We start from the raw sequence: 8,921 nt of genomic DNA, 5'->3' as shown, positions 1-8,921 counted from the left end.
GTCGTGGATTCAATCTCAGGTGGGGGACCCTTCTGTTGTACCTGTGAGCAAGGTGCTATACCTACATTGCTACAGTAATTATAGTATGTATATATACACACTGATCAGCCATAACATTATGAGCACTGACAGGTGAAGTGAATAACACTGATAATCTCATTCTCATGGCACCTGTCAGTGGGTGGGATATATTAGGCAGCAAGTGAAAAGTTGATGTGTTAGAAGCAGGAAACATGGATCTGAGGATCTGAGCGACTTTGACACGGGCCAAATTGTGATGGCTAGACGACTGGGTCAGAGCATCTCCAAAACTGCAGCTCTTGTGGGGTGTTCCCGGTCTGCAGTGGTCAGTACCTATCAAAAGTGGTCCAAGGAAGGAAAAGCGGTGAACCGGCGACAGGGTCATGGGCGGCCAAGGCTCATTGATGCACGTGGGGAGCGAAGGCTGGCCCGTGTGTCCGATCCAACATACGAGCTACTGTAGCTGAAATTGCTGAAAAAGTAAATGCTGGTTCTGATAGAAAAGTGTCAGAACACACAGTGCATCGCAGTTTGTTGCGTATGGGGCTGCGTAGCCACAGACCAGTCAGGGTGCCCATGCTGACCCCTGTCCACTGCCGAAAGCACCTACAATGGGCATGTGAGCATCAGAACTGGACCATGGAGCAATGGAAGAAGGTGGTGTGGTCCGATAAATCACAAGTTCAAGGTGTTGACTTGGCTTCCAAATTCCCCAGATCTCAATCCAATCGAGAATCTGTGGGATGTGCATGTAATGATTTATTTTTATTTTTACAAGTTTAATGTTTTCCAGTTTAGATGTTACCAAAATACATTCTCTAAATATTGAAATGTATTCCATGTGAAGTGTTGTGAATAAATTAATCAGGCAGCTCTTTGCCGTTCTTCCTGTGTTTCACTGTCTCTGCCGTGACTTCCCTCCAGCCCTGCATCTGCTGCTCAGTATAGGTTGCGCTCTGACTGATTGTGTCTCTGTGTTTAAGTACTAAGAGAGAGGTAGGGGTGCAGGTAAGGGCAATCAGCGAGATGACATGCGGGTCAGTCTATGTGCAAATGTGCTCCGGCGGTGTGCGCTTAGCAAGAAAGAAATCCAAAGAAGGCTGGAGGGGAGATATAAATAGCAACAGGGAGGCATGGCCCTATCCATATAGTGGGGTCAGCAGGCCCAGCAATAGAAGCTCAGCCTGGGAAGACTGGATTTAGCATTTCCTCTCCCTTTTGATAACTATCCATTATCATTTCTGCAAAAATACTTCAATGATACATATGTATGTTTTTACATGAGCTATATTATACTATCAAGTATCAGTGTACACATACAATGTGACCTGTTATATTAATACATTATAGAGGCCACAGAAGGCCACATCAATAGTAGCCAGTGTGCCCTAATATTATATTACACATATTTAATGTGCTCTTTTAAAATCTACTTGTTCATATTTTAATGTTTTTTTAATGTTGCCATTTCTGTTCTACCAATATTTACGTTGTTAGCCTAAGATTGACAGATTACATCTCATACACACACAACCCCTCCCCCTTTCCAGCAACAGAGGCCACACTGCAAGGATTTATTATTGAAATTCAATGAAAAATGCTGCAGGAATAAATAAATACCATTAGAGCTCCTGAACACAATATAACTAACTCACTACAGCATCTCATTACGAATGAGGAAATCAAATGTTTCTAGTTGATCATTGTTTTCACGAAATACTGTTCGGTTGACCTTTGTTTTCATTGAATCACTTTAGACACAAACATGGTAGAGAAAGACTGATATTTTATAGGTAATTATACAATCCCAATTCCGAAAAAGTTGGGACAGTATGGAAAATGCAAAAAAACACACAAAAAGAGTCATTTAAAAATTCAGTTCACCCTGTACTATATTGAAAACACATTATTAACACATTATTTGATGGTTTACTTTGTGAATTTAAATTATTTTTGAAAATATACATTCATTTCAAATCGGATGACTGCAACACACTCCAAAAAAGTTGGGACAGTCGACTGTTTAGCATGGTGTAACCTTTCACCTTTTCTTTTAATAACACTTATTAAGCATTTGGGTACTGAAAACACCACTTGGTTAACCCTTTACAGGGCACACATACAATCTGAATAGCTTGATTTTTTCTTTGCTAATTTTATGAAATACTGAAGAAAATAAGGTGGATTGCAAAAATCGGTGCCAAATGTGTCCCCTAGCTCAAAAAGAGTAAACAACATCTGCTTGTTGGTTCAGTTGTATTTGTATGTAAACTGGCAATACAATAGAAAACATCACTTCCAGTGCCACATTGTTTAATCCAAGGATGCTAGTAAAATAAACATGTGTCATGTTATTGTACATTACATCTTGAGTCACAAGTCTGTATAAAAGTGGAAAATTCGTGTTTGGGGATTTTGAAGCATCCAATCAAATAACACTAACACTAAAAATCTCCATGTCTATAATATGGAATAAGAAATTACTGATTGATGGGTTAAAACAGTGTATTGAAGGAATAAAAACTAAATTGTACTAACGAAATCATAACTGTATACTCCTTTCTATACTTCTTCAAGTAAGTGCATTTTAAACACATTTGGAAGATTATGCATTAATTGGTATGATATGAAACAAAGCAGTTTCTTTCTGAGGACAGACAGAGGTCCAACTGACTTGCGCAAACTATCCATAGACAACCTTAACCCCAAAACTTCAACCATCAGACAAAGACCAGTCATTCATGTTATTCCAAAAGGTTCATATCCAAAATAAACTATTTTTTTCAAAAAAAAAAAAAAAATTCAACAAGGATATAGAGATACTGTTTTATTGTATATAGTATTTTACATTCACATAAAAACAATTCAATTTTTTAATACTTATGATTAAAATCTTTTAAAATCAATTCTTAAAATCACTTAAAAAAATTTAAAATCTTTGTGATTTTAACGAAAAACAAAACAATTAACTTCAAATAAACGTGCACAAAACAACAATACAAATGTGATTAAAGCAAAACTGCTCACCAACATAAAAGTCAAATACATTGAAAATAACTGAAAATGCATTGGACAAAATAAAGAAACAATTAAAAAGGTAAAAATAAAAAACAAACAAAAAAGGTCCAATGCATTTAAAATTAAATCCAAAACGGACAATGTATTTGACAAAATAATATTACAAAACTAAACCAAAAAACCCCTAAACAATTAGTGATTTAAAAACAACTAAATCTTTAAAAACAGTTAAGATTCATTTTAAAATCGTTTTAAAAACAATCATCCATAAAATAATTAAAAGATCTTGGACTCGGGCTCCAGCAGGGGGAACTGACCGTCCCCGGAGGTGGGTCCCATCATGGGATCCTGAGCTCCCCCAGATCTTGTATGTGCCAGTTCTTATAGGCTTCCTCCTTGCCCCTCTGATGGAGCTCCAGATTGACATAGTCCCTTACGAGCACCATGCCCCTCCGCGCGATGACAATCGGGTCCAGCTCCTGCTTATTGAATAGACAGATGTTCCGTCCCTCCCACAGTGCCTGCTTCACGACACGCCACCAGCACCTCAGGGTGGATGATGATAGTCCCCTGGCCGGACCGTACAGGATCTGCTGGGCGGTCGCCCGCGCAGGAACGGCAAACCTGTGGAGGAACGGAGAAAACAGGAGCCAGACCCTGTAGGCGGAGGGGCACTCACTAAAGATGTGAGCCTCCGTCTCCTTCCCCAGGCAACCCTTATAGGGGCAGGTGTCATAAGGAGCTATGCCCCTTCTGTGCATGAACACTCGGGTGAGGAGACACCGACTCACAGCCATCCAGGAGACATCTTTCTGCGTATTCGTGAGGCAAACGTGCGTAGCGTTAGCCCAGATAAACCGGCAGGTTTCGGGAGGGAAATCTTCTATCCGGCTGGTCTCCTGGGTAGATCTCATCTGGCTACAGATGGTCTTATAATCCCAGGAGGCCAGCATGACTTTATGGAGGCCTACTTCGAGCGCAAAGGCTCGGAGCGCCCTGTAGAACGGCGGGGGATCCCACGAGTGCGGCCTGGTGTTATCCATGGCGCAGAGGCCGAATGGTCTCAGGCTGCTGGCAAAATAAAAGCGGTTCATGAAACTCACTTTCTTGCCAGCAGCCTGGATGTTCTTGACCACATAGGCCAGCCCCTGCGCCTTTATCAGCCGCACAACGTCCGGGACCCCCCTGCCTCCATCCAGGGTACCCTTCACCATCTGCACTCTTTTCAGCCTCTCCATTTTGCTCCCCCAGACAAACCGAAATATAATTCGGGTCACTAGTTTTGCGATGACCTTGTCTGGGGGGAAGATCATTCCTACGTAGAGGAGTATCGGGAAGAGGATGGCCTTTACGACCAGCACCTTACCAGCCATCGTCAAGGTCCTTGTGCTCCAGCCGTGGATCTTCTTTTGGACCTTCGATATGGCCTCCTCCCAGCTCCGGGTGCCCATGTTGGTCCCGTCGATCGTGATCCCCAGAACCTTGATAAACGGCTTCACAGGGAACACGGTCGGCGGGCCCCGGCCGACAGGCCATGCCCTGGAGAGGTAGACCTTGCTCTTGGCCTTGTTGACAGCGGCCCCCGTCACCCCCTAGAGAAGCCGTCCAGCAGTTCCTCGACCCTGGCCACGGACGGAGCGTCCGTGCAGACCACGGCCACGTCGTCCATATAGGCCAGGGCCTTCAGTTGCTCTCCGCCAGAACCCGGGAGATGGAAACCTGTCACCCGGACGTCCCGGCGGATCGCCTGCATGAACGGCTCCAAGCAGAGGACATACAGCAGGACAACCCTGCCGGACCCCCGACCTGACCGGAAATGGTTCGGTCAGGTGGCGGTTCACAAGGACCCTGCTGCTTAGACCGCTGTAGATGATCTTAACCCACTTCCTCAGGCCAAGAGCGAGACCCATCCTCTCCATGACGAGCTGCAGGTATTCGTGGCCCACTCTGTCAAAGGCTTTCTCCTGGTCCAAGCTGATTAGGACCAGGGGAAGCCCTCTCTCGTTCGAGTAGGCCACGACATCCCTGAGCAGCATGGCGTTGTCGGCCGCCGATCTCCCCCGGGCACCACAGACCTGGTCGGGACCCACGACTTGAGGGAGTGGCCGCTGCAGCCGGAGCGTCAGTGCTTTGGCCAGTATCTTGTAGTCGGTGCACAGGAGGCTGACCGGCCGCCAGTTCCTCAGATCTTTTTGGTCTCCCTTCTTGTGAAGAAGGGAGAGGATACTCTTCTTCATAGAAGGGGCCAATCTGCCCTCTCTGTACATCGACCCCAAGACCTGGGCCAGATCTTCTTTAAGCACCTCCCAAAAGATCTTATAGAACTCAGCAGGGATCCCGTCGGGACCCGGTGTCCTTCCAGAGTTAAGACTCTAAAGTAGCATCCGTTGATTTTCCAATTTTGTAGGAGATACTATTATTCCTGTGTTGATGGCTGTAATGCTCCAGCCACTGATCTTGGGTCTGGGGTGGATGGAGTTGATCTTATTTTCTTTAATGAAAAAAATTACACTACGTTTCACTTATTAATAGGCTTTCTCAAGTGTTTGGTTTGTAATCCCTGTTTTATTGTAGTGATAGTTGAATAGAGTTGAATAATTTGTAATGCTTTTTGCAGGTTGTCGTTTTACAGTGCTTTACGGGTAATGCATATTTTATCACTGATTTGCATACCCAACCTGCTTTGTTTTTTGGATATAGTGGACCATTATGATCTGAAAAAATAAACAGGATATATTGACATTGTTGCATACACAGGGTCCATAGATACATTTAAATACAATTTTGACAGTGTGTGTTGGTTATTTTATGTTTTGGGTTTGTCATATAGCCCGAACCTGTGGCACTGGCTGGTTAGGTTTGAATGAGAGATTTTTAGGGACACATTTGGCACTGGCAGTTGCAGGTCATGGGGCAATGTCTGTGTCCATTTGAGAATATCTATCTATCTCTATATATCCGTTCTGGGGATCACGATCGACGGGACCAACACGGGCACCCGGAGCTGGGAGGAGGCCATATCGAAGGTCCAAAGGAAGATCCACGGCTGGAGCACAAGGACCTTGACGATGGCTGGTAAGGTGCTGGTCGTAAAGGCCATCCTCTTCCCGATACTCCTCTACGTAGGAATGATCTTCCCCCCAGACAAGGTCATCGCAAAACTAGTGACCCGAATTATATTTCGGTTTGTCTGGGGGAGCAAAATGCAGAGGCTGAAAAGAGTGCAGATGGTGAAGGGTACCCTAGATGGAGGCAGGGGGGTCCCGGATGTTGTGCGGCTGATAAAGGCGCAGGGGCTGGCCTATGTGGTCAAGAACATCCAGGCTGCTGGCAAGAAAGTGAGTTTCATGAACCGCTTTTATTTTGCCAGCAGCCTGAGACCATTCGGCCTCTGCGCCATGGATAACACCAGGCCGCACTCGTGGGATCCCCCGCCGTTCTACAGGGCGCTCCGAGCCTTCGCGCTCGAAGTAGGCCTCCATAAAGTCGTGCTGGCCTCCTGGGATTATAAGACCATCTGTAGCCAGATGAGATCTACCCAGGAGACCAGCCGGATAGAAGATTTCCCTCCCGAAACCTGCCGGTTTATCTGGGCTAACGCTACGCACGTTTGCCTCACGAATACGCAGAAAGATGTCTCCTGGATGGCTGTGAGTCGGTGTCTCCCCACCCGAGTGTTCATGCACAGAAGGGGCATAGCTCCTTATGACACCTGCCCCTATAAGGGTTGCCTGGGGAAGGAGACGGAGGCTCACATCTTTAGTGAATGCCCCTCCGCCTACAGGGTCTGGCTCCTGTTTTCTCCGTTCCTCCACAGGTTTGCCGTTCCTGCGCGGGCGACCGCCCAGCAGATCCTGTACGGTCCGGCCAGGGGACTATCATCATCCACCCTGAGATGCTGGTGGCGTGTCGTGAAGCAGGCACTGTGGGAGGGACGGAACATCTGTCTATTCAATAAGCAGGAGCTGGACCCGATTGTCATCGCGCATGGTGCTCGTAAGGGACTATGTCAATCTGGAGCTCCATCAGAGGGGCAAGGAGGAAGCCTATAAGAACTGGCACATACAAGATCTGGGGGAGCTCAGGATCCCATGATGGGACCCACCTCCGGGGACGGTCAGTTCCCCCTGCTGGAGCCCGAGTCCAAGATCTTTTAATTATTTTATGGATGATTGTTTTTAAAACGATTTTAAAATGAATCTTAACTGTTTTTAAAGATTTAGTTGTTTTTAAATCACTAATTGTTTAGGGGTTTTTTGGTTTAGTTTTGTAATATTTTTTTGTCAAATACATTGTCCGTTTTGGATTTAATTTTAAATGCATTGGACCTTTTTTGTTTGTTTTTTATTTTTACCTTTTTAATTGTTTCTTTATTTTGTCCAATGCATTTTCAGTTATTTTCAATGTATTTGACTTTTATGTTGGTGAGCAGTTTTGCTTTAATCACGTTTGTTTTGTTGTTTTGTGCACATGTTTATTTGAAGTTAATTATTTTGTTTTTCGTTAAAATCACAAAGATTTTAAAAATTTTAAGTGATTTTAAGAATTGATTTTAAAAGTTTTTAATCATAAGTATTAAAAATTTGAATTGTTTTTATATGTAAATGTAAAATACTATATACAATAAAACAGTATTTACTGCAACGTATATCAGGACCCTGAAGTAGAACAATGGAACTTCAATGGTAGGATCTTGATTTTATATAAACTTTAAGGAAAGACTGCAATAGTTGATGTATGTTGTATGAATTTATTTTAATATATTTTTTTAAGAGGATCATTTTATATTTTAAATTGTTCTGTCTTTTGGTATTTTATTGTATTGGTTCTCTCTCAAAAGAACAGTGGTAGAATGTATGCTTATAGTAATTGATGAATCTTGTCAATATTGTAGGTTGAATTAATCTCAAAAACCTTTTTAAACTAATATTAAATAAAAGATTGTCTGATTATACACTTTCACTACATCTGTCAACTGCAATGGATAGAAGACAAGTTGTCAAACACTTCTACAAAATCATACAAATCACCCATCATTTAACAAATACAAACAATGCTATTCATCAAAATAAACTGCCTATAGGATTCCAAAGACAACTCAAAACATTAGGACAATATATCAAACCGGCCATTCCCACACTAGATGCATTAGAATTACTAACGGGCAACACAATAAACTGGATGTATACGAACTTACAAATACATTATGAAAATACATTAAATACACTACTACAAAATACGGTACAATACAAGGGGATGTATTGGAGGGAGAAATTGGATCAAGCTATATCATTTGGTCGAAAATAAATTATGGAAACGGACTGAAACAAGAAATCATACAAAGATCAAATTGAAACACTTTTAGCCAACCTGACGGATATACAAACGAATATACAAAACTCAAACGCAGTACAGATAAACTGTCATACCAGCCACTCCTGAACCAAATCAATACACACATAGAACCCAAACAAACAGATTGGCTACACAAATGGACAGACACTTAGACACACAAAAATAATCTATTCATCCCCTGTAGAAGACATTTTTACCCCCCCCTAGACCACCATCCCCTAGACCCCTTCCTCCTAGAGTCGCACCAAAACCCAAGTCCCAGTCCAGATACACCAACACAGAACAACCCTTGACAATAGCTCCACATCAGATTCAAATCATCCACACGCAGACGAAGGTTCAGATTACCAATCTGAAAACTGACAGTATAAATACAACATCAGCAGAGGACATTAGAACATTTACAGTTTATAGACATCCAAACATGGAAAGAAAATTAACAGATTGGACATTACATACCAAAACAAAAAATTATTGGAGATTCTAACTTGGACACAATTGGCAAACATCATAACCCACACATACAG

The sequence above is a fragment of the Amia ocellicauda genome, chromosome 14 (genome assembly GCF_036373705.1).
Source record: "Amia ocellicauda isolate fAmiCal2 chromosome 14, fAmiCal2.hap1, whole genome shotgun sequence".
NCBI lineage: Eukaryota > Metazoa > Chordata > Actinopteri > Amiiformes > Amiidae > Amia > Amia ocellicauda.
This window is presented reverse-complemented; position numbering follows the sequence as displayed.